This window comes from Kogia breviceps, chromosome 10 (assembly GCF_026419965.1).
Source record: "Kogia breviceps isolate mKogBre1 chromosome 10, mKogBre1 haplotype 1, whole genome shotgun sequence".
Lineage (NCBI taxonomy): Eukaryota > Metazoa > Chordata > Mammalia > Artiodactyla > Physeteridae > Kogia > Kogia breviceps.
This window is the reverse complement of record NC_081319.1, coordinates 22,142,033-22,168,752: the sequence shown is the minus strand read 5'-3', so window position 1 is coordinate 22,168,752 and position 26,720 is coordinate 22,142,033. Positions and strand designations below refer to the sequence as shown.

At 39.2% G+C, this 26,720-nt stretch overlaps 1 protein-coding gene across 4 annotated transcripts in view; it reads left to right on the top strand.

Moving 5' to 3' along the window:
• The window catches only part of TAFA1 (TAFA chemokine like family member 1), a 471,237-nt gene that overhangs the window by 298,234 nt on the left and 146,283 nt on the right, over positions 1 to 26,720 (top strand). The gene's annotated exons all lie outside the window — the stretch shown is intronic.

The window sequence follows — 26,720 nt, the reverse complement described above, 5'->3', positions numbered from 1 at the left end:
GTGAATTTTTCCATGGCACAACTGCCCATTTCTAACTCTGACCAGTGGTAGACAGTGAATAGATTACCCAAACATAGACCAACTTTTCCATACCCCTGGTTAGTACACCTGATCTTATAAAGAATTTTGTGCCAATTTTAGTTTTAAAACATTTGCTTTAGAATGGACTTTAGATGCTGAATAACTCAAATTTCCAGGCCATTCCAGTGATTTATCTGCATAATTGGACCATTTTTTAAAATTGGAGAATATCCTACAAAATTTAAGACATATGGTTTTACACATACATACAAACACACATAATGGCATCAGATGGCACATCATCATATTCCAAACTTGGCAGGACATTGAGTCCACTTATTGTAAGAATTTCCATTAATTCTAAAATTTACAAGGTACATAATGAATGGTGTCAATAGCCAGAATGAACACCAAGTTGTCTTTGACTTACTTGCTTAAACAAAAAAACTCTTAGAGAGGAAGTCACATGACATGACAAACTTCAGTGTGGAAAACACTTCTTAGTTGATTTTTCGAGTTTTGATTTGTGAACCTTCTTTGCAATTCCTGAATCCCAGCCCAATGCTTTTAACATTTGTCCAGTGCTTCTCTTCCTCCTTAATATACTGAGTTAGAGAAGAATGGATCATTAAGAAAGGGGAGCCTTGGAGCCAGGCAGACCAACCAACACCATCCTTTGCCAGATGTGTGACCTTAGGAAAAACACTCTGATGATTGAATTTTTAAGCTTATAATAAAGAACATAATGTCTATTTTGCAGAGTGTTTGTGAGGATTAGAAACAATATACTAAAGCGTCTAGCAAAAGGTCCAGCTCAGTGCATGTATTCTTTTTATTTATTTATTTATTTATTTATTTATTTATTTATTTATTTATTTATTTATTTTAACGTCTTTATTGGAGTATAAATGCTTTACAATGGTGTGTTAGTTTCTGCTGTATAACAAAGTGAATCAGCTATACATACACATACATCCCCATATCTCCTCCCTCTTGCGTGTCCATCCCACTCTCCCTATCCCACCCCTCTCGGTGGTCACAAACCACTGAGCTGATCTCCCTGTGCTATGCAGCTGCTTCCCACTAGCTATCTATTTTACATTTGGTAGTGTATATATGTCCATGCCACTCTCTCACTTTGTCCAATCTTACCCTCCCCCATCCCATGTCCTCAAGTCCGTTCCCTATGTCTGCATCTTTATTCCCATCCTGCCCCTAGGTTCTTCAGAACCTTTCTTTTTCTTTTTTTTTTTTTTTGATTCCATATATATGTGTTAGCATATGGTATTTGTTTTTCTCTTTCTGACTTACTTCACCCTGTATGACAGACTCTAGGTCCATCCACCTCACTACAAATAATTCAATTTCGTTTCTTTTTATGGCTGAGTAATATTCCATTGTATCTATGTGCCACATCTTCTTTATCCATTCATTTGTCGATGGACACGTAGGTTGCTTCCATGTCCTGCCTGTTGTCAATAGAGCCACAATGAACATTGTGGTACATGACTCTTTTTGAATTATGGCTTTCTCAGGGTAAATGCCCAGTAGAGGGATTACTGGGTCGTATGGTAGTTCTATTTTTAGTTCTTTAAGGAACCTCAATACTGTTCTCCATAGTGGCTGTATCAATTTACATTCCCACCCACAGTGCAAGAGTGTTCCCTTTTCTCCACAACCTCTCCAGCATTTATTGTTTGTAGATTATTTGATGATGGTCATTCTGAACAGTGTGAAGTGATCCCTCATTGTAGTTTTGATTTGCATCTCTCTAATGATTAGTGATGTTGAGCATCCTTTCATGTGTTTGTTGGCAATCCGTATATCTTCTTTGGAGAAGTGTCTATTTAGGTCTTCTGCCCAATTTTGGATTGGGTTGTTTGTTTTTTTGATATTGAGCTGCATGAGTTGCTTGTATATTTTGGAGATTAATCCTTTGTCAGCTGCTTCATTTGCAAATGTTTTCTACCATTCTGAGGGTTGTCTTTTGGTCTTGTTTATGTTTTCTTTTGCTGTGCAAAAGCTTTTAAGTTTCATTAGGTCCCATTTGTTTATTTTGTTTTTATTTCCATTATTCTAGGAGGTGGGTCAAAAAGGATCTTGCTGTGATATATGTCATAGAGTGTTCTGCCTATGTTTTCCTCTATGAGTATTATAGTGTCTGAACTTACTTTTAGGTCTTGATCCATTTTGAGTTTATTTTTTGTGTATGGTGTTAGGGAGTGTTCTAATTTCATTCTTTTACATGTAGCTGTCCAGTTTTCTCAGCACCATTTATTGAAGAGACTGTCTTTTCACCATTGTATATTCTTGCTGACTTTATCAAAGATAAGGTGACCATATGTGTATGGGTTTATCTCTGGGCTTTCTATCCTGTTCCATTGATGTATATTTCTGTTTTCATGCCAGTACCATACTGTCTTGATTACTGTAGCTTTGTAGTATAGTCTGAAGTCAGGGAACCTGATTCCTCCAGCTCTGTTTTCTTTCTCAACATTGCTTTGGCTATTCAGGGTCTTTTGTGTTTGCATACAAATTGTGAAATTTTTTGTTCTAGTTCTGTGAAAAATGCCAGTGGTAACTTGATAGGGATTGCATTGCATCTATAGATTTCTTTGGGTAGTATAGTCATTTTCACAATGTTGATTCTTCCAATTGAAAAACATGGTATATCTCTCCATCTGTTTGTATGATCTTTAATTTCTTCCATCAGTGTCTTATAGTTTTCTGCATACAGGTCTTTCGTCTCCTTAGGCAGGTTTATTCCTAGATATTTTATTTTTTTTCATTGCAATAGTAAATGGGAGTGTTTCCTTAATTTCTCTTTCAGATTTTTCATCATTAGTGTATAGGAATGCAAGAGATTCCTGTGCATTAATTTTGTATCCTACTACTTTACCAAATTCATTAATTAGTCGTAGTAGTTTTCTGGTAGCATCTTTAGGAGTCTCTATGTATAGTATCATGTCATCTGCAAACAGTGACAGTTTTACTTTTTCTTTTCCCATTTGTATTCCTTTTATTTATTTTTCTTCTCTGATTGCTGTGGCTAAAACTTCCAAAACAATGTTGAATAATAGTGGTGAGAGTGGGCAACCTAGTCTTCTTTATCTTAGTGGAAATGGTGTCAGTTTTTCACCATTGAGAATTATGCTGGCTGGGGGTTTGTCATATATGGCCTTTATTTTATTGAGGTAAGTTCCCTCTATGCCTACTTTCTGGAGGGTTTTTATCATAAATGGGTGTTGAATTTTGTCAGAAGCTTTTTCTGAATCTATTTAGATGATCATATGGTTTTTCTCCTTCAGTTTGTTAATATGGTGTATCACATTGATTGATTTGCATATATTGAAGAACCCTTGCATTCGTGGGATAAGCCCCACTTGATCATGGTGTATGATCCTTTTAATGTGCTAGTATTTTGTTTGCTAGTATTTTGTTGAGAGTGTTTGCATCTATGTTCATCAGTAATATTGGCCTGTAGTTTTCTTTTTTTTGAGGCATCTTTGTCTGGTTTTGGTGTCAGCATGATGATGGCCTCGTAGAATGAGTTTGGGAGTGTCCCTCCCTCTGCTCTATTTTGGAAGAGTTTGAGAAGGATAGGTGTTAGCTCTTCTCTAAATGTTTCATAGAATTGGCCTGTGAAGCCGTCTGGTCCTGGGCTTTTGTTTGTTGGAAGATTTTTAATCACATTTTCAATTTCAGTGTGTGTGATTGGTCTGTTTATAGTTTCTATTTCTTCCTGGTTCAGTCTCAGAAGGTTGTGCTTTTCTAAGAATTTCTTCCAGGTTGTCCATTTTATTGGCATACAGTTGCTTGTAGTAATCTCTCATGATCTTTTGTATTTCTGCAGTGTCAGTTGTTACTTCTCCTTTTTCATTTCTAATTCTGTTGATGTGAGTCTTCTCCCTTTTTTTCCGGATGAGTCTGGCTAACCGTGTATCAATTTTGTTTATCTTCTCAAAGAACCAGCTTTTCGTTTCATTGATCTTTGCTGTTGTTTCCTTCATTTCTTTTTCATTTATTTCTGATCTGATCTTTATGATTTGTTCTTCTTTCTCTAAGTGCTTTAGGTGTAAGGTTAGGTTGTTTATTTGAGATGTTTCTTGTTTCTTGAGGTAGGATTGTATTGCTATTTACTTCCCTCTTAGAACTGCTTTGGCTGCATCCCATAGGTTTTGTGTCATAGTGTTTTCATTGTCATTTGTTTCTAGGTATTTTTTTATTTCTTCAGTGATCTCTTAGTTATTTAGTAGTGTATTGTTTAGCCTCCATGCATTTGTATTTTTTACAGATTTTTTTCCTGTAATTGATGTCCAGTCTCATAGCGTTGTGGTCAGAAAAGATACTTGATACTATTTCAATTTTCTTAAATTTACCGAGGCTTGATTTGTGACCCAAAATGTGATCTATCCTGGAGAATGTTCCATGAGCACTTCAGAAGAAAGTGTAACCTGCTGTTGTTGGATGGAATGTCGTATAAATATCAGTTAAGTCCATCTTGTATAACGTATCATTTAAAGCTCAAGTTTCCTTATTTGTTTTCATTTTGGATGATCTGTCCATTGGTGAAAGTGGGATGTTAAAGTCCCGTACTATAATTGTGTTACTGTCAATTTCCCTTTTTATGGCTGTTAGCATTTGCCTTATGTACTGAGGTGCTCCTATGTTGTGTGCATAAATATATATAATTGTTATATCTTCTTCTTGGATTGATTCCTTGATCATTATGTACTGTCGTTTTTTGTCTTTTTTATTAGTGTTTATTTTAAAGTCTATTTTTGCTGATATGAGAATTGCTAGTCTAGCTTTCATTTGATTTCCCTTTGTATGGAATATCTTTTCCCATCCCCTCACTTTCAGTCTGTATGTGTCTCTAGGACTGAACTGGGTCTCTTGTAGACAGCATAGGTACGGGTCTTGTTTTTGTATCTATTCAGCCAGTCTGTGTCTTTTGGTTGGAGCTTTTAATCCACTTGCATTTAAGGTAATTATCGATATGTATGTTCCTCTTACCATTTTCTTAATTGTTTGGGGTTTGTTATTGTAAGTATTTTCCTTCTCTTTTGCTTCCTGCTTAGAGAAGTTCCTTTAGCATTTTTTGTAGATCTGGTTTAGTGGTGCTGAATGCTCTTAGCTTTTGCTTGTCTGTAAATGTTTTAATTTCTCCATCAAATCTGAATGAGATCCTTGCTGGTAGAGTAATCTTGGTTGTAGGTTTTTCTCTTTCATCACTTTAAATATGTCATGCCACTCCCTTCTGTCTTGCAGTTTCTGCTGAAAGATTAGCTGTTAACCTTATGGGGATTCCATTTTATCTTAATTGTTGCTTTTCCCTTGCTTCTTTTAATATTTTTTCTTTGTACTTAATTTTTGATAGTTTGATTAGTATGTGTCTTGGCATGTTTCTCCTTGGATTTATCCTGTATGGGACTCTCTGCACTTCCTGGCCTTGATTGACTATTTTCTTGCCCATATTAGGGAAGTTTTCAACTATAATCTCTTCAAATATTTTCTCATTCCCTTTTTTTCTCTTCTTCTTCTGGGACCCCTATAATTCAAATATTGGTGCATTTAATGTTGTCCCAGAGGTCTCTGAGATTGTTCTCAATTCTTTTTTCTTTATTCTGCTCTGTGTTAGTTATTTCCAGTATTTTATCTTCCAGGTCACTTATCCGTTCTTATGCCTCAGTTGTTCTTCTATTGATTCCTTCTAGAGAGTTTTAAATTTCATTTCTTATGTTGTTCATCATTGTTTGTTTGCTCTTTCATTCTTCAAGTTCATTGTTAAACGTTTGTTATATTTTCTCCATTCTATTTCCAAGATTTTGGATCATCTTTACTATCATTATTCTGAATTCTTTTTCAGGTAGACTGCCTGTTTCCTCTTCATTTGTTTGGTCTGGTGGGTTTTTACCTTGCTCCTTCATCTGCTGTGTATTTCTCTGTCTTCTCATTTTGCTTAACTTACTGTGTTTGGGGTTTCCATTTCACCAGTTGCAGGTTCGTAGTTTCCATTGTTTTTTGGTGTCTGCCTCTGGTGGGTAATGTTGGTTCAGGAGGTTGTGTAGGCTTGGAGGGGACTGGTTCCTGTGTTCTGGTGGATGAGGTGGAATCTTGTCTTTCTGGTGTGCTGGACCATGTCTGGTGGTATGTTTTGGAGTTTCTGTGAAGTTACTATTATTTTAGGCAACCTCTCTGCTAATGGGTGGGTTTGTGTCCCTGTCTTGCTAGTTGTTTTGCATAGGGTGTCCAACACTATAGCTTGCTGGTTGTTGAGTGGAGCTGGGTCTTAGCATTGAGATGGAGATCTCTGGGAGAGCTTTCACCATTTGATATTACGTGGGGCTGGGAGGTCTTCAGTGGACCAATGTCCTGAACTCGGCTCTCCCACCTCAGAGACACAGGCCTGACACCCAGCCAGAGCACCAAGACCCTGTCACCCACATGGCTTAGAAGAAAAGGGAGAAAAAGTAAGAAAGGAAGGAAGAAAGAAAAAATAAAATGAAATAAAGTTATTTAAAAATATTAAAAATAAATAAAAAGAGTGAAAGAAAGAAGAGAGCAAGTAAACCAAAAAACAAATCCACCAGTGTTAATAAGCACTAAAAACTATGCTTAAAAAAAAGCCTGAAAAAACCAAAATGTGTAGTCAGAACCCTAGGATAAAAGGCAAATGCAAAGCTATATAGACAGAATCGCACAAAGAAGCATACACATATACAGTCATAAAAAGAGAAAAAGAAAAAATATATATATATAAAATAAAGAAGAAGAGAGCAACCAAATCAATAAACAAATCTACCAATGATAATAAGCTCTAAATACTAAACTAAGATAAACATAAAACCAGAAATAAATTAGCTGCAGAAAGCAAACCCCAAGTCTATAGTTGTTCCCAAAATCCACTGCCTCAATTTTAGGGTGATTTATTGTCTATTCAGGTATTCCAGAGTTGCAGGGTACATCGAGTTGATTGTGGAGATTTAATCCGCTGCTCCTGAGGCTGCTGGGAGAGATTTCCCTTTTACTTCTTTGTTCGCACAGCTCCCGGGGTTCAGCTTTGGATCTGGCCCCGCCTCTGTGTGTAGGTCGCCTGGGGGCGTCTGTCCCTGCCCAGACAGGACTGGGTTAAAGAAGCAGCTGATTCGGGGCTCTGGCTCACTCAGGCCCGGGGGAGGGAGGGGTACAGAATGCAGGGCGAGCCTACAGTGGCAGATGCCAGCGTGACGTTGCAGCAGCCTGAGGTGCACCATGCGTTCTCCCAGTAAAGTTGTCCAGTAGCGGGCTGCACAGGCTCCCAGGATGGGAGGTGTGGGTAGTGCCCTGTGCTTTCACACAGGCTTCTTGGTGGCTGTAGCAACAGCCTTAGCACTTCATGCCCATCTCTGGTGTCCATGCTGATAGCCGTGACTTGCGCCCATCTCTGAAGCTCGTTTAAGTGGTGCTCTGAATCCCTTCTCCTCGCACACCCTGAAACAATGGTCTCTTGCCTCTTAGGCAATTCCAGGCTTTTTCCTGGATTCAGTCCTGGCTAGCTGTGGTGCAGTAGCCCCCTTCAGGCTGTGTTCATGCATCCAACCCCAGTCCTCTCCTTGGGATCCAACCTCCAAAGCCCGAGCCTCAGCTCCCAGCCCCCGCCTGCCCTGGTGGGTGAACAGACAAGCTTCTCGGGCTGGTGTGTGATGGTCAGCACTGATCTTCTGTGCGGGAATCTCTCTGCTTTGCCCTCTGCACCCCTGTTGCTGTGCTCTCCTCTGTGGCTCCAAAACTCCCCCCCCCCCACAACCCCCGTCTCCACCAGTGAAGGCGCTTCCTAGCATGTGGAAACTTTTCCTTCTTCACAGCTCCCTCCCAGAGGTTCAGGTCCTGTCCGTATTCTTTTTTCTCTGTTTTTTCTTTTTTCTTTGGCTCTACCCGTGTACGTGGGGAGTTTCTTGCCTTTTGGGAAGTTTGAGGTCTTCTGCCAGCATTCAGTAGGTGTTCTGTAGGAGTTGTTCCCCATGTAGATGTACTTCTGATATATTTGTGGGGAGGAAGGTGATCTCCATGTCTTAGTCCTCTGCCATCTTGAAGGCACTGCTCAGTGCATGCATTCTTTAAATGAAGCTATGATTATTTTAAAGCCAGGTGATCTGGGCTTTCAACCTGAAAGCCTTAACCCTGACATCCTGCCCTACCAGGACAATAGCTTTGGTCTGTTGTTTTCATGTTTTCAGGATCCTCCCAGTTGACCTCCTTGTAACTACTCACCTCCAGAGTGAATTTGTCTTTCAGAAACCTGGCTCAGGGATTGCCATATCTCTTTAACTTTTTAAAGAAAAGCCAGAAACATGTTTTTGTGAAATTTCCTACTTTTTGGCACCCACCAAAGAAAACAAATCTCTGAGGAACAGAAAACCCATGTTTGGCCCATGGACCAAAGATGTGAACCCTCTATTAGGTTTAGGTCAGTACCCCTCAAAGTACAGTCTTCAAACTATCTGTTTGGCAATGACCTGGCACACGTAGCGGGACAGGGAATTTCCCATCATCACTCCAAACCACTGAACTCCAGACCACTGAAACAGAATATCTGAGTGCTGAGCAGGATATGCATTTTAAATAAGCTTTCCGGGTGATTCTATGCCATCTAATGTTTGACAACTTAGACTAGTTGAAGTACTGCCCTTTGAAAGTAATCATGAAACAGTATTTGGGAGACAAGGGGACAGGGCACATTTTAGCTTTTAAGGAGAATCATTACTAAGTGAGGTACACATCCACCACAATTTTACATTCTTTACTACTTACCTGTCTTCTCTCCTCCATCTTGACAAGAACATTATGTCGTGTCTGAGATGCTGAGTTCCTAACCAATTTCATTAATTCACTGAAAACCACACGGTTGAGTTTTCTAATCACTTAGTGGGTTTGTGTCAAATTAGATTAGCCTATGTTCAAGTCAAATCTTAAAGTCCTTTGGCTTGGAGTTCATTTAGTGATGTGGGTATTTGTTTTTGCTGTACAAGCTTAGGTTGAAAACTCTGCATCCTGGTGAGCGCTGGGCTACCTGTTACAGATCTTTAGTTCCTGTTGTTAACACTTGGATAAGGCCATGCCTTAATTTTTGCTTATATAATGGAACTCATCCATCAAATTCTACAGAGACTTTTTGATATGGTCAGTGCTCACCGCTGTTCAAAAAATAAATTCTGGCTCCAGACCTGTGTTTAATTCCAAAGCAATTGCCTTTGGCCATGTTCTAGAGTCAATACTGAATATGTTACCTTGCCAGTGATTTTGTTTTTTTAGTGATTTCAGACTTTAATCCCCAAATAGGCTTTTTACCTCTCTTCCAGATTTCAGTTAGTATTGATGCTTTTGTAAATAGTAAATGTTCAATAAATGCTATTTAATAAAAATAATACTTATAGCTAACAATTTTTGAACTTTTCTGATGTCCCATATTCTATGTTGAGCCCTTTATAAAGGACCATTTTGTGAGGGGGTTCTCAGTTCATCCTCACCAGAAACTTGTGAGATAAATATTATTGTCCTCTTTTAATTGACGATAAAACAAAGGATAGAGGGGTTATAAATACTTGAGCCAGGATTCAAAACTTTACTTCTGCATTCCAAAACCTGTACAAAGCTGATTTATATAAACTGTCATTAAAAAAAAAGTTTACATAATTTCTGCTTCTGTCTAATGTCTGGTAAGTATATTAGTCAGCCATTGCCACAACACTGCTAGCATAACCCATTACATCAAAACTCATCTGCTTAAAATAAACATTTATTTAAATAAGTATTTATTGTACACTCATGGGTCATTGAGTTGCCTGGAGTTTGCTTGATCTCAGCTAGGTTTGTCTAAGCTTGGATCCAGGCTATCAGTTGGATTCAAGTCTGTGCCCTGTTTCTCATTCTGGGGCTCAGGATAAAGGATGGCAGCTTCCACGGGCATAGTCTTCTCATGGTCAGTGGCAGGAACAGAAGGTAAATACACAGTGGCTCTGGAGGACTTGGACTAAGAAGAGACATGCTGTAGGCTCCACCCACATTCCGTATGGACAGTGTTATGGGAAGTGTGGACATGATTGTGAATATTGGGGGAGGGGTGGATGTGAAGGAATCACAGCAGTGATTAAATATACAAGAATGACTCTTCCTTTTTCTCTTCCTGTCAGATATGTAATTGGATTCTAATGAGCACAGCATTGAAAGAACTATATTTCTATAAGGTATAACAGGATTTTATTTTGTGACTCCTAGTAGAGTTATTCTGTCATCATTTTATAGCATTTCTATGCCAGAAGGCTGAGTTATAAAGATAGTGAATTGTATTATTAGAATCAGGGACTCAGTGTATACCATGATTACTGTTTTAAAGGTGATTATGACAATATGTATGGTAATGGCCACCAAACTTGACAGAGAATGTAAGTTTAAGGTTCAGTCAGTCTTTGAAGATATTATGTATACTACAAGAAAAACAGAGGAAATTTGTATATTAATAAAAGCACTTTATTAAAAGTTCTTCTGATGCTTTGTTTTGGTAGAGCTATGACTTATAATCCTCTTGTTCTAAATAGAATCAGACTTCTGCATTGTGTACAATCCTACTTAAACACTGTCAGTGTTTTTGAATATGCAGCCACTGATACTGTTCTTAATGTAGATTTTTGAGGTTACAAAACATCAATAAGAATATCTGTCTCCTTTCATTTCTTCTTTGCAAACTATGACTATACTAGCCTCTACTCAGTAGTGTGTTGGTAAACCAGCTCTCCAAAAAAATTACAAAAATAGGCTTTGAGATGTAATGTTTGCCAGTTTCTATGGTGTAAATATTCCCACCATGGCTGCTTCCAGTTTACCAATGGCTCTAAAAACGAGCTCACAAAACTCTTCTATGAGCCAGTCCCCACAAACTTCTCCTACTATAAATAATACTATCTGTTCCATTGAGGAGTTTTTTAATCCCTTTTATTTTTTTCTAATTATTCTTTCATGTATCCTGAGTTTGTTCCCATCCACCATCAAAACACTGCTTCAGGCTTAAGTGATTTTTGAAAACCAGTATGAAAAGACTGTGCTTGAAGGCTTGTAAACAAGCCACCGTGTTTTTGATGTACATGGAAATTACATATTCTACATTCAAAGGTAGTATAGAATTATAAGATATTGTAGCATGTCATTTGTTACATGTTCCTCATCATATAAGAAAGAAGCTAATGTTCCCTTTGAACTTGAATGGCCGAGGTTTCAGTGAGTCAAAACAGGACGTCTCCTTTTCTACCTGCTAATTCCATTTGATATGGGCCGTGTAAAATCCAGATAACTAATTCTGCTGAGGAATGTTGTCAATATGACGTATATTTATGTCTTTTTCATTTGAATGGATATGATTAGAATGGGGAGAAGTAGTCGCTCCTTTGCCAGGTGATAAGCAGAAGAATGAAACTAGATAAAGTTTGTTTACCTTCACACAGTCTCCCTGTGCCATTTTCCTTCCACAGCCGCTCCCCCAGAGCTGAGTTGAGTGATGACTTTATATTCTGTGTGTTCTCCTCCTGTTCTCTTTCCATGAATATTTTCCTTGCACAGAAACAGGAAAGCTCAATCATTTATGACTTAGATACATTAGAGTCTTTGAAGGATTTCTAGGGGTAACTGTGTACCAATTCTTTTCTCTCATTCACTAATTCATTCACTACTCATTTACAGGATCCTACATGCCCTATTTTACCTATTAGGAAGAATGCAAAAGTGAATTCTGCCTTCTTTTAAATTTATTTAGCTTTAAAAACATTTTATTGTGTAGAGTTGATTTACAATGTTGTGCTAATTTCCGGTGTACAGCAAAGTGATTCAGTTATACATATACATATATTCATTCTTTTTCAGATTCTTTTCCCATATAGGCTATTACATAATATTGAGCAGACTTCCTTGTGCTATACAGTAGGTCCTTTTTGGTTATCTATTTTTAAAGTATTTTTTTAATTTTTATTTTATTTGTGTATTTATTTTTATTTATTTACTTTTTTGGCTGTGCCGGGTCTTCATTGCTGTGTGCTGGCTTTCTCTAGCTGTGGCAAGTGGGGACTACTCTTTCGTTGAGGTGCACAGGCTTCTCATCATGGTGGCTTCTCTTGTTGCGGAGCACGGGCTCTAGGCACGTGGGCTTCAGTAGTTGTGGAACCTGGGCTCAGTAGTTGTGGCTCATGGGCTCTAGAGCACAGGTACCTTTTGAAAAGTGTCAGTCTAATGGGGGAAATATAAATCTGACATTTACCCACATTTCCATAATGTCAGGAGGAAAGTAATGGGCCCATTGGGATCAGTGTTATGGGCTCAGATCAAAGAACTCAGAGGCTTTATCAGTGGGGATGCCTGGAGTCAGAAAAAACCTTCCTGGAAGAGGTAACATTAATAATGAGTAAGGTGTTAACATAGAGAAGTTGGGCAAGAGTGAGATAGTTGTTTTGTTTCATGGCAAATTATGCTCAGAGACTGAGATTGTCTTTGATATTTTACTTAGCACACATTCACTGTGGGAATCATAAAAATTTCACAAGCTAATAGCATACACAGTAATGTCTCTTAATAAGCCAGTAAAGAAATAACATATTTAAACCAGTGCTAGATTAATTATACTGCTGTTCCAGGCAAGGGGAGATGAAAGGAATAAAGTCCAAATTGTGTTTGAAGTGTACCTTTCCATGAGTTGGTTCTCAGGAGAGAGAACTTAGCCAACCAAGAGCTGGTGTCCAGCTGGCAGTGCAAAAGCAAAATTCCCCTGTTGCTAGGGAACAAAGGCGCTGGTGTTGGCAGGCAAGATGATCTCAGTTGTGGGGCTGCTGCATGGTTTTCACCACTACCTGGCAAAAAGTCACGTTTCCCAGGCAGGAGCTAATGCCCCAAGGTCTTGAGAGAGCTATTTAGATCAGCAAAGTATCGCCTTGTTCAGACCAAACACTCTTGGGTGGCTTTCACCGACTCTGGGTATTTATAGTCTAAATGGCCCGCTACCATACTTCTTCATATGCTCTTACTGATAAGCCCCCAGCGTGACCCCTCAGCAGTAGAGCTACTGAGCACGGACTGGAACCATACATTTTGGTGACAGCATCCTGACACAACAACTTCACTTTTATACCAAAACAACTTACACATGCTACTATATATAAGACACATAACCAACAAGGACCTACGGTAGAGCACAGGGAACTCTACTCAATATTCTGTGATAACCTATGTGAGAAAAGAATCTAAAAAAGAATGAATATATGTATATGTATAACTGAATCACTTTGCTGTATCCCTGGAACTAACACACATTTTCAATCAACTATATTCCAATAAAATTAAAATTAAAAAACAATTTGTAAAAACACCTTGGCTTTTGTCATAAAAAGTGGATTTGAAGTCCATTTGAAGTGCAAACCACTGCACAACAATTGTCTTCCCCCAAAAGGAAGCAGTCACAGAAGTAAATGTTCAGAGATGGGGGACTAGCTTGTAAAGACCAAGAAATCCTGGTTATTTGGTTTGGCTGGAGCTTAAAAGGAGCAAAGAGGAGATGTGGATTTAAAGTTTGGCCTTATTGAAAGGGCCTTCAGTACAAAGGTGGTTTGGGAACGAAGAGCACTGAGAGTTGATAGTTGAGTGATGGTACATTTGGGAAGTGGATCTTGCTAAAGAAATTGTGTTGTCAAATGGTTACCACTTTCCCCTAGGCCAGTCACACTTTTAGATGGAGGGACGGAAGGTTTCTACCCTTTTTGACCAATTCTTCTGCAAGCTGGTTGGCCTTTCTAAGCAATGACAACTGACCTTGGCAAGAATAGCATAAAGGGAATAAATCCACAGGGTAAAGGCTGACCCTGCCCTCCATGGCCTCGGTAATAATGTCAGCGGTATTGGAGACCCAGGCCAGTATGGAAGTGAACATAGATGCTAAAAAATCTAAGTTTTGCCACCTTGATGCAGAACAGCAGAATGGTTGACCTGCTGGCTTTTGTTTTGGTTCTCTTGTCTAATCCTCCTTAGAACCAAGAGCTTCAGCCAAGTGTCTTTAATCAACTCCAAAAGGCTGCAAACTTGTTTATTCCAGTATCAAGGCAGCAAGATGGAGCTACTTAAATTGAGCTAAAATGATAAGTACCATTCAAATACTTTTTTCTCTTTCCTTAACTGTACAAATCCCATAGAAAATATGATTTTCATGTCTTAATTGTGATATAGAAAGTGTTTTTATTCTCAGCATGCTTGAGATAGCAAAGTAATTTTCAGACTGAATGTGATTGTCTCAGACAGTCATGATTCAAATATTTAATCTAAAGAGAAAATTCCCAGAGTGCCTCTCTCATCATTTCTCAGTTCTGCAGAGAATAAAAGCCTCAGCTCTATATGATCTGATATTATTTCCATTATTGGTATTATGCTGTAGGCAAATATCCTTCAGGAGGCCGAGTCTCCTTCCCTCGTGCTTAGAATGGCAGGCGTCACAAAGGCCCAGTCTGGCCTTGACTGTATGAGCTGCTGCTACCTTGTAATCTGTGGAGAATTTAATAACAATAATTTCACTTTATGCAGTGCAGCCTTTAAGATTTAATAGTAGATTCTTCACACACTCCAAGTATCGTTTTTTCTTTTTGAGGCCTCTTTTTATTCATGGATCAAATTTCCTGTAGTTTAGTTGTCTTAACAAAGTGCTTTCAGGTTAACTCTGTAGGCAAGGGTGAGAATCTATAGATTGATTACCTGGGGAATTTGATAAAAGGAACTTACTTAGCAAGCCCCTGGAGTCATTTTGAGCTTTCTCTTTACGCATTAAGAAGAAAATATCATCCGCTAAACTCTCTTCTCGAAGTGGCTGGCATTTTCATGCATCCCAAACAAATAAATGTTACCTGTCAAGTAGTTTTTCTCCAAGTGTAGTCTTCTGACCACCTACATATAAATCTCCTGGTGAGATTAAGAATGCAGATTCCTGGGGGCATTTCCAACCCCAGTGAGTCAGAATTTGGGGGGAATAGAGAACAAATAATTCACATTAAAAAAAAAAAAGAACTCATGCAATTCTTAGGCACACTAAAGGTTGAGACCCACTGGTTTCTGTACTTGGCAGTTTCACTAATTTTATCCTCACAAATGCTATATATATATATATATATATATTTTTAATATATATATATATATAGTAGCCTACCCTATATTTGTAGAATGACAATGAGACTGAGAAGGGCTTAAGGCCATGGTTCTCAAACTGTGTGCTAAGTCACCCCGTGGGCACTGCATTGATCTCACAGATCCTACAGGATATTTTAAATTTTCCAGGAAGATACAGAGATACATATTTAATATCTCTTGAATATTGCTAGCTCAAGGTGGTTCAGTTTCAAACTGTGTACTTTTTTGTACTTTGCTACATATTTCTGATAATGTCATATCTTTGTACAGCTGGGTTTTCAGTAGCTGCTGCAACCAAAAGCACGTACCATGAGAAAATCAGTATGGAGCAAGAAATACGAGTAATGGTGTCTAAGAAGTGCAGAAATATTATTTTGTAATACTTTATATACATTATCTTTGTTATCTTTTTTTTTTTTTTTTTCGGTACACGGGCCTCTTACTGCTGTGGCCTCTCCCGTTGCGGAGCACAGGCTCCGGACGCACAGGCTCAGCGGCCATGGCTCACGGGCCCAGCCGCTCCGCAGCATGTGGGACCTTCCCGGACCGGGGCACGAACCCGTGTCCCCTGCATTGGCAGGCGGATTCTCAACCACTGCGCCACCAGGGAAGCCCCCTGACTTTGCTCTTACCTAGCTGTGTGGGTTAGGTCACTTAGCTTCTCTGCACTTCTTGGTTTTAGTGGAGTCTACTCTAGCTAATAACAAAGATAAGAAAAAAGAACAGTAATAAATATCTATGCACCTATACCTGACAGGCACTCTGCCAAATGCTTTGCGTCATTATTTCTATTTAACCTTCCAATATCCCTGGATTAGGTTCTTTTATTATTACTGTTTCACAGGCATACAAACAGATAGAGGGAGGTGACACTAATACAGGCTTCTCAACACCAGAACTTGTGCTCTTAAACTCTCCTAGAGTGATAAATAAATTGATTTTGATTTAGGTACCTTTACGGTTTTTAAAATGAAAAAGTAAAATTGAGTGCCTCATTCATATTTATATCTCAGGAGACTGATAGCACATGGAGTCTAATAAACTATTAGCCTTCACTAATAGTCTATATACATCCGGGGCCTGAAAGAGACCATCATTCTGGACCAGACCAACTGATGATCTCTCCAGACACTATGTCCTGACATATCCCCACAGGCATGTCAGTGAGGCGGGAGGCTGCAATGGATTGGAACAAAGTAGGCAAGCAGGGCCGGGTGTCCTCTCCAGCTAGTCCAGGCAAAGAGGCTCGGAAGAAGAAGTGTGAATCCAGGACCAGGCAGATGTGGCTGTGTATTTCCCATTTGCCTCTAATTCTCATCGCTGCAGCCTTGCCTTCCATACTGGGACGGACGAACGTAGAAAGAGAGCCAGCCACTCTTTTACACAGGAAAATCCTCTGACTCAAGAAAAATAGAAAAGGAATTTAAAGCGCTCAGAGTATAAAAAGCCAGACACAAATGTGAGAAGCCAGCAGTACATTGACATGAACCATAGTGACAACTTACCTTGATAAGGAGACCCAGGACATCATGTTCAAGCATTTTTGTTAAGGCAGAAAGATACCAGCTCATTCAAATTTTTGCTCTGGCCTGGAAAATACTCTTTTAGATAGAAATTTAATAAAAAGGAAAACAGGCCTCAGAAAAAAGTGTTGTGTTTACCGGTTGATTGTGTTGGAATTTTTTTTTTTAATGAAGATTCTGGAAAACCAGGGGTACCTCATTGGAGATGTGTACTTTTTTGTGTGTATGTGTGTGCGTGTGTGTGTTTGTGGAGAGTGGAAGTAGGAAAAAGTGAGGTAGAAGATGTACTGAAGATTCTTGATAGTGAAATAGTCTGCATTTTTCTTCTTGGAGGCAAAGACGGGAAAAATTGGCAAGAGAGAGTAGTAGCTTGTTAAGTTACATATCTGGCTTTACCAGCCAACTAAAAATCTGCTTAGAATTGTTCTAGAAGGAATGGCTGGCTGCTTAGTTGCTGTTCTTTCTACACAGTTTCTCTAAGACCTACCTAATTACACATGGATCAGCTTTGGCTAATTGAGAGGCTAAAATATTTAAAAGTACTAGAGCAATGGGTAGCCCACCACAATGGAATTAAGCTTTATATGTCATTCTTCATCAGGAGATGCTGTTTTACCTTGCATTTTCCTTCTCTGAGCCTCAGAATCTCTACTACCATTGTCACAAAGGGGTTCTCCCAGCATAATTATCTCCAAGTAACAGTACTTGGAGAGATTCTTTAAGTCACAATTTTCCCTAAGACAGCAGAAGAGTTGACTGACAATGATTGCTAACACTTTTTTGAACCCCTTTTTGTCTATCACTGTACACAGCGCTTGATATAAATTATCTCATGTAAATGCCAAGGCAGCCTTCAGAGGCTCCAAGCCAAAATGTAACTTGCAGAAGTTTAAATTTTCTGACTAAAGTTGTACCATACTCTTCAATAATTAGCTGTATCGGTTTCCCAACTTCTTTCCCTCCCATATTTATCTATTTATACACATTTATATAGTTTATTATGCATTTTTATATTTATAAATATGTATTTTCTATAATTATATATTTTATTATGTATAAATTATATAATCTATATAGTTATCATTTATATATACACATATGTTATATAATTTATATATAATATAGCATGGTGGGGTAAAGTCATTCAACTGATAAAGGCAGCAGGAGGGCTGATGAAATCAGTACAGTTAATCCCCTACATACGAACCTTCAAGTTGCCAGCTTTCAAAGATGCGAACATGCGTTCCATCAGCATCAGGCATGAGTGAAACTGCAGCTTGCCCTCCTTCTCCCATTGCTGATGACCCTTCAGCTCTACCATCTCCCACCTCCTCTCCCTCCTCCCGGCAGTAACTCTTCTTGCCTGTTCACTCGATGCCAGCCCAGTATGCCAGCTGTTGGACTGTGCTACTGTACTTTTCAAGGTACTGTAAGATTTTAAATGTTTTCTTTATTTTTTGTGCGTTTTTAAAAATGTATTATTTGTGTGACAAGTATTATAAACGTATTACAGTACAGTACTATATAGCCAATTGTGTTAGTTGGGTACCTAGGCTAACTTTGTTGGACTTACAAACAAATTGGACTTACGAAACGTGCTCTCAAAACAGAACTCGTTCATATGTAAGGGACTTAGTGTACTGTATCATGAAATAAGATCTGTGTGATGTAACTTTCCAGGTTTTCTGTTCAGGCTGGGGTGGGGAGGAGGGGGAAGAACTGGCAACATTTTATTTTACATACACACCTACAGAAACAACTAGACTATAGAAAGCATGGAACACAATTCTGGTAAAAATCTCCAGATTTTCCTAAGAGAGAACTGATGCTATCATTCCTTTATTAAGGAAGGGTCTTTGCAGTGGTCCAGTCTGTTTTCCCCACTGAGTTCTGGGATCTTTCTTTCATCCCATGCCACCAGCACTGAGATGTCCAGTTCTGGAATTACAGCCATTATTTTATTAACTCATATTCATCTGGAATATTCTTAGTGCTTATACTTGAGCAGAAAGTACAATCTTCACTTTATGGTCCTTTATGAAAGGTTTCTTTTTTTAACATACTCATCAAATACTAGTTGTCTGTTTACCATTTAACAGGAATGCCTTGGAAGTTGTCACAGCTCCTGCACACACGCTCTCTCTGCCTCACTTTCTTGCTCTACAGAGACTGAGGGCTTTCCTTGGCTCTGGCACAAGAGTAAGAGGTTTTAATTCTGTTGTTTACTTCTGGCTTCAAGTCCAAGCTGGAAACAGTTCTGCTGTAGTGCAGCACCATAACACTTCGTATGTGACAGAGGATTTCTTTAGGACAGGACTTGGTAGCCTTATTTTGTAATGAATCAGACAGTAAATATTTTAGGTTGTGCAGGCCATACGGTCTCTGTTGCATCTGTACAACTCTGTCATTATAGCATAAAAGCAGCCATAGGCAATATGTGAATAAATAGCTGGGGCTGTGTTCCAGTAAACCTTTATTTACAATAGCAAGTATTCGGGTGCATTTGACCCATGGAGATGGATTTGGCCCGTGGGACTACAATTTGCTGGTCTCCACTTTAAAATCACTGGCTCTGGCACTATTTTATGTGTGTGTAACAGCTTTACTTTTTAATTACATTGTATATTCTAGCAACAGTCTATCATGATCTGCCTTTCGAAAGGGTCTATTTTGGGGTCTGCACTATTATCCTGCTCTGCAATGTGTTCACTAGTAATGTCTCTGAATAGCTACTCTCCTGTTGAGGTTCTTTCTCTGTGTCTCTTTTTCAAGTGGCTGACTACAAGGTTTTCAGGTGGGAGAATGGGGTGGCATTATGGAAAGGGCACCAACGTCAGAAGACCTGGGTCTAGTCCTGGTCCTGTAGGTTGATTCCTCAGCGTGTTTACGTACTTTATCTGTAAGACAGACATATTTCACAGGGTTACTGGAAAAGTAAAGGTATAAAAGGGAGGACTTTTTTGTTCCAGCTTCTGCCCTTTGTATGCTATATCTAGAGCAAGTTACTTCACCTCTCTAGACCTTGGTGTCATTGCCAATAACTCTGGATAATACCCCGCAATAATTAAATGAGATAACATATGTAAAGTGCTTGCTGTAGAGCCTTGTACATAGCAAGTCTATACTTACTTGTTATTTGTATTTATCACTGTGTTTATGAGGTTGGAATGCTTCATAAATTCTAAGCCAGAGTATAGATTTAGATACAATGTATATCTCAGTTTTCCTCTTGTTTAACTCTTTTCTAGCTGGTGTACTTTCAGCTGCTTAGATTGTCTTATACTGTCAAATGTATTTGACTTCTTGCATAACAAAACTTATTTCATCTTACATATATGTTTTCTTGAGCTAGAAAGTTAAGGGATGGAATACCAATTTCAAGCTACCTGAGATCTTTATTCCTAATTTTAACCTTAGGTATATTTGAGAGGGATGTTCGGGCTGCTTGACCCAAGTCAGGCCTTTTTTTTTCTGACCTATTAGTTAAATTTAAGTTTGGGTCGTGAAAGGCCAGTGAATTATCAAGGACTTCCTTCTCGCTACGATTCTTAAATAGTTCAATCCAAGCTTCTTTATGACCCTTGTTGTCTTTCCTCTCTCCTCTACCCTCAAAACCCCTGCAAGCAATTTTTAAAACTCAACATGAAATGTAAGAATGAATTACTGCGATCCCCCACCAGCCACAGGGATCACGTTCCTTCATGAAAAGTAGCATGGTTAGAAAAACTGCAGTAGGAAAGATCAAAGACTCATATAAAATAGAAGGTTGGGGGGAAAGCAATAGGAAGGGCTTTTAATAATTTTAAAACGTGCTTGATAAAAGTTCTAGAAGGCTTTTGCTTCTAAAACAAACTGGATTTCTGATGTTAAACTTTATTAGTGGTAATCATTTCACAGTATATGTAAATCAAACCATCATGTTGTATGCCTTAAACATATACAGTGATGTATGTCAATTATTTCTCAATAAAACTGGAAAAAAATTTAAAAAACCTTACTAGAAGGCTGATGCCAACCTGTTTTTTGTTACTTTATGGGGGACTGATATTTTTTTCTTTCTGGATACTTCTCCTGAATCATTCTCTATGTATTCAGGAAATTCTGTGAATTTTCCTAAGGTATCATAAAATTTGAGGTAGATGCTCCCACAGGCTCTGTTATTTAAACTGTACCTTTTCTATGAGCGGTTTTTAAAATTTTCTCTTAAGTCAGTCTTTGCTATCTTCAAACTCAAAGTCCTTTGTGCCTGCTTTTTTCTTTGTTCCCACAAGCAAAATTCTTCCTAATTTCCAAAAATTTCCACCAAATATCATAGTACTTAAGTGCCCATTTTTCTGGACATGATACTCTCTTACGAAAAGATGTTGCAGAAATAAATACACTGTCTCTTCTTGCCCTATAGAGTCATATTCCAACCCACATGTAGAAAAGGAAGAGTGAATAATGATTACACGTGACCCTTGAACAACATGAGTTTGAACTGCGCAGGTCCACTTATATGTGGATATTTTTCAATAGCAAATACTACAGTACTACACCATCCAAAGTTCGTTGAATCCACGGATGCAGAGGAACTGCTGATTTGAAGGGATGACCGAAAGTTATACACACATCAACCTCCGAGCTCTTTAAGGGTCAAATGTATTTAGTTCTCCAGCATATCTATTTTATTTGGACATGCAGTGCTTTTGGAATTTGATCTGGCATGTTAAAATTTCACACCCGAAAAATCTCTATCAGATCAGCGAATTTTAACTGTAAAGGGCCAGATAGTAAACATTTCTGGTTTCAAGGGCCATTGTTCTTAGCCACAGATGCTTAACTCTGCCATTGTAGGGAGGAAGCAGTTATAGGCAGTATGTAAACAAGAGTGTCACTGTTTTTCAATAAAACTTTATTTGAAAATGAAGATAGAGGGTTGGATTTGGCTCTCAGGCCTGAGTTTGTACACTCTTGATCTATATTATCACCTTCTGTTGCGGGTAGAGACTAGAAGATCAGCACCCCTGGGTCCGTATTCCCACATCACCATAATAGCCCTGAGGCAAGTAACAATTGTTCTTTCTAGACACAGCTGAGCTATACATTTGTCATGGTCCCCACTACTTCCTAGGAAACTCCCAACCCAGTTGGCTGGATTCATAAGCAATGCTTTTCTGGCTTCTGTAGAATTTGGAGTCTTATGACCGGTTTAAGGGATATAAACTGAATCATGCATATGCAAAAATATTGGTGTATAAATAGCAAACAGTATTTGAAAACTCTGGTGAGCCAAACTATGGATGATGGCAAGACTGCAGTTAGGAAGAAATTTATGTGTACTCCGTCAGTGATTAAATTGGCTTTGTTTGATAGAGCATTCCTTTAGAAGCTGTGGATATAATCTCTGATCTAGAAGTGCTGAGAGTTTAATGTTTGGCACAAATTTGGGAAAACAGAAAGTTGAGTATCGTGTTTTATAAAATGAGAGCTAGGTGCTGTTTTTATTGAAATATTTTACGCCACTGTTTGGAATCAAATGACAGGACAGAGCTTCTCAAAGTCTGGCCCCTGGACTATGACTTCAGAATTATGAACGGTAGGAAAGGCTGCCTGTTTATAATTGGATAGAAGCTGCAGATTCTGAGGCCCAGCACAGATTTCCTAAATCAACCTTCCAGGTTCTGCATTTTTAAAAGGTCCCAAAGTGTTTCGTGTGTGTGTGGCAGAATTTGCAAAAGTGCTCCCACAAAACAAGCGTAGGTATTGTACTTCCTGTTTGTTTATTGAATGTAATTTAAACTCCTTTTTAACAGAAAAGCAGCAAGGTGCTTTTCAGAATAGAGTCAATTACATATAAGAACATTTATTGCAGACACAATTAAGCATTGATGAAGAGGTTGCTTATCTGTGGCAGGAAGATCCCTGTGCCGGGTCTCCTAATAACCAGCTGTGTGGCCTTGGACCAGCCCCTTAACCTCTCTGGCCTCACTATTCTAACCTGAGGGCAGAAATGAAAGCTTTGCTAAAAAACCACTGAGACCCAGTGTGGCTGGAACACTGACTTTAAAATTCTATAAAAGACATCCTTTGCTGGAGCCTACGGTGCCTGTCATATTTTGCTAGTGAGTTGGACGAAAATTATTCCTTCTTAAAAGGTGCCTCACCTTTATTCCAGCACAACAGTGCTGCTCACCCTTGGCTGCACAATGACATCACACAGGAGCTTTTAAATCCTGATGTCCAGGCCGTGCTCCAGGTCAACTGAATCCAAATAGCAGGACAGGGGACCCAGGCAGCAGTATTTCTTGTTAAACCTCCCCAGGTGGTTTTAAGGTGCAGCCGAAAGTCCTAATTATATAGCCAAAAGGTTATTTGACTACAAGAGTCACCCGGGTGCTTTTAAGGAGCAAACCCCAGTCCTGAACACTCTGACCCCTTGCACGAGGGGTGGGTCCTGGGAATCTGTGTTTCTAAGTAAGTAATGGAAGTGATTGTCATGGTCAAGTGAATGCGGGGGTGGGGGGGGGAAACCACCCAGAGAATTGCTTAGCATATCAAGCGGAGTTCAGCGTGGGAGAGAGAACTGTCAGGTGTATAGGGAACAAAGGATGTATAATAGGAGTATGGCTGTACAATTGTGGGAGGAGCTGGAGAAGTGAGGGCTGGAAAGAGTTGGAAGATATGAGAAAAATCACTGGCCGGTCCTCACCTGGTGAAGGTGGACAAGGAGGATCCTGCATGGGCATATGGGAAGACAGGTACCTCTGTCACTGGCAGAGTAGCCCATGGAAGGAAGGCTGCTGTCCCAGAGGCTGATGGCGGACCTGGGCTCACTGATGACCAGCAGGGTCAGCAGGGGAGAGGGAGGACAACCAGGTGTCCACATCCCTCTTTGAACACCCCTGACTATGATGCCTTCAGAATCTCACTCACACTTCTGTTCTGACCAACTCTGACTCGGAGTCAAAAAGCAAATGAGAATTTGGAAAATGTCGTTCCAGGTTAGCCAAACTGGCCCCGAGTAAACCACTTGGAAAAAAGGCTTCTTTGTCACCCTAAGTGCACTCCTTTTCACAAATGAAGTTACTGCCTTACCTGTTCTTAAATTGTGCCAGCGGAGAATAAAAGCTCACTGCACTGGTTTGTTGCTCTCTTCTGTTGGAATCAAGCCATTTATGCCAGGATATGAGTCTTCACCTGCTATGGGCGATTCACCCAAGCCTTTGCTCCATCTTTGGACACATGTGAAGTCTGTATTCCGAAGTCTTCTCTATCCCCTAGGAGTCACACTTTCAAGAAGGACTTGCATGAGAGTGTCTCTGTTTCTTAAGTGAAGACACACATATCCTATTAACCGTTTAGAGCTGCCCCAGCCTTACAGTTTTACGCTCAGTGGCACAAGCATATAATGTGGCTATTGTGGCATGAGTGCTGTAGTAGTAATTCTTATTTGGTGGATTGAAGATTTCTTGATGCTTTAATGGAACAGGCGTTTCTGAATTAGGTTTATTGGTAAGTACATCGTTTTGTATTCATAGCCACTATTTGCTGTGTAATACGGTCTTTCATGCAACAGTGGCTACAGGGAAGGAGGGAACAATATAAGGAAAACTCTAAATATTCAGTAAAAGGTCGTAAGGAGAAAAATCAAGTCTGAGGCAGAGAGCAGGGGAGGAAGGCCAGTGGGGAAGGAAGAAAAGGGAGCATCTTCAACTATAACAAGAGCGTAGAACATTTCAGTCACATGTTTTACCGCATGTGAAGTACTTCACAAGTGAAATGCGTAAGGCTTGCTTTACTCTAAGTGTGGAATAAAAGAAGAGGAAGTTCTATTACAATTCCAGAATGAATCAGGACTGGCTTGAGCAGTACAAAATGGAGTTTCTAGACAAAACACTGCAGCTAATTCATGTGACTTTGAACGAAGCATTTTTGATCTCTGGGCCTCTGCTTCCTCATCATTAAATGTGACACTTGGGCTGGATTAGTGATGGCATATTAGCAGCCTGAGGGCTGCATATGTATTAAGTGACCCTCAAGTTTTGGCCACAGGGTCTTTTTTTCTTCTTCAACTTATTTAAAAACCAAACTTCAGAGTTAATTCAAATTTCATTTGTTTTTCCACCAGTGTCCTTTCTCTGTTCCAAGATCTACCATAATGCATTTAGTACAGGGTGATTTTTTTTGCAAGTGAAATTAATTGTCAGTATTTAAAAATGAAATATTTCACGTAAAAGATCTGGATTTCACACTTCCCTTTAAAAGCTCAGGTCATCTGATGACAAGAGCCCTGCGTGCATAGCTTGATAAGTTTGATCATAGCAATGATAAGCTAAAGATGACTCACCACTGCCCCTATAGACAGAGCATGTGCCCTCCAGTTAGCCAAACTCTAGTCTCTTTTGCCTCCTAGACAATGGAGCCAAGTGACAGTAACCATTACCGTCACTTGGCACCTCCAATTACAGTACAGTCAGGAGGCTGTGGACCACTCAACTCTGTGAAAAGTGAGAAATCAAAAGACAGCCTGACAGCATGTTTCCAGAAAAAAATGGATAAAAATGAATGTGAGAAAATAAAGATTCATTTAAATAACCAACCCACTCCCCAAGTGGGTTGGTTATTTAAATGTATAAGTTCGGCCATAGCAATGATAATCTAAAGCTTATTATTTATTATTTACTTGGTTAATATTTAAATAACTTAGTGAATTGGCTACTTTATTGGACAACACAGACATAGAAACTTTCCATCATCACAGAAAGTTCCACTGAACAGCACATTGTAGAGGGATGTCCTGCACTGAATTTCTGAACCCGATGACTTGGGAGAGCTTGGAAGCATGGAAGAGGAGTGAAGAAGGAACTGAGATACTGAGTAATATGAAGCTTACTTACTCATGGACTCTTGGATTTCAAACTCATGCATGACCCCAGGCAAAGCACTGTTTCTGAGTCTCAGTTTCTCCAGCGATGTAATTAAAACTTGCCCCAGAACGTGGTTATATGTGTAAATGGAGAAAAGTCAGGCTCAGCATCTGGCACAAGCAGGAGACAAAGATGCTCGCCTTCTTTCTCTAGCTGAAGGGAAGGAATCATGTAGATGCAGCGATCTCAAGTACAGCAAAGCAGCCACTTTGTGCCAGCCACCCAAAGAGCAAGATATTTCCAAAATTAATGGCTACCATGAGCGTGCACTTAACCATGTACCAGGTTCCGAGCTAAACTCCTTGCATACATTATCTCATTTAATTCCTACCACCACCCCGAGAGGTGGCTTCTCACACTGTCCTCGTATTGAGGAAACTGAAGCATAGAGAGATTACGTGATCTGCCCAAGGTTGTAAATGGCTGGATACAGAATTCAAATGCGGATTCTTTTTCCTTTTTTAAGTTTTATTCGCTTATAGTTGATTTACAATGTTGTGTTAGTTTGGGATGTACAGCAAAGTGATTCAGTTATACATATACATATATTCATTCTTTTTCAGATTATTTTCTCATATAGGTTATCACAGAATATTGAGTAGAGTTCCCTGTGCTATATAGTAGGTCCCTGTTGATTATCTACCTTATGTATTATAGTGTGTGTATGTTCATCCCAAACTCCTGATTTATCCCTCCCCCAACCAAATGCAGATTCTCTTGACTCAGGATGGTTGCGATGTATAACTGTCAATGTCTGTAAATTATTACATATGACAGATTGTGTGCTAAGAATAGTAATGCGTCATCTCATTTAATTCTTAGCTACTTTATAGGTAAAATTTTTTCTGAAGTTGTAAATATCTTGTTTAACAATTCGTATGTAGGAATTGACACAACTGGTAGTTGGACGATAGTCTCCTTAGCCTTAGGTGTTTGACCACTGTGCTCCCAGCCTGACTTCCTTGTTTATAAGACAGATGAGCAAAGTCTTTGAGGGTGATGTCATTCTGGACTTTGTCATACAGGGATAAAGATGCCAAGTGTATCTCTCCGCATCCCGATGATACTGTAAGTTCTTAGTAGA